The following is a 580-nucleotide window of genomic DNA, read 5'->3' as shown; positions in this document are numbered from 1 at the left end:
TTTGAGGAAAAGGAAAATGTTAAGGTTTATGTTATGCATGTCATGAAAATTTTTATGTTTAAAGTTGATACATCATTATGAAAATGTTTTTATGCATCATAAAAAGGTTTACGAAAATGTTCATGTTTGAAGTTTATGCATCTTCATAAAAACGATATTTTAAGTACAAGTATTTTTCACTGTTGCGTGTAGTTTTATACGTATTACTTGTTATTAAGAATATGACGTGTTGAGTCTTTAGACTCACTAGGTGTGATTGATGCAGGTGTTTATGATAAAAATGTTATGGGAGGTCTTGATGGTTGACCTGACTGGACTGAAGGTGCACACGACCCGAGGACCAGCGCTTCTAGCTTTCCGCATTTACGATTATGATTTATGTTAAAGATTTTTACGACTTTTTATTTATGCTTTTGAGTGATTTTTGAGAGATTATAGTATGAGCTGTATTTCTCAAATATATAGTTGGTTGTGTTTATTTTAAAATGATGTCCAAAATATTTTATGTAATTTTTGTGGTTCGGCCGATGCTAGGGAGGTTTAAAAAAAAATAAAATATTCTAGCACATTTTAAGAAAAA

This window comes from Primulina huaijiensis, chromosome 16 (genome assembly GCF_012295235.1).
Source record: "Primulina huaijiensis isolate GDHJ02 chromosome 16, ASM1229523v2, whole genome shotgun sequence".
In the NCBI taxonomy this organism is placed as follows: Eukaryota; Viridiplantae; Streptophyta; class Magnoliopsida; order Lamiales; family Gesneriaceae; genus Primulina; species Primulina huaijiensis.
Note: the sequence above shows the minus strand (reverse complement) of the source record.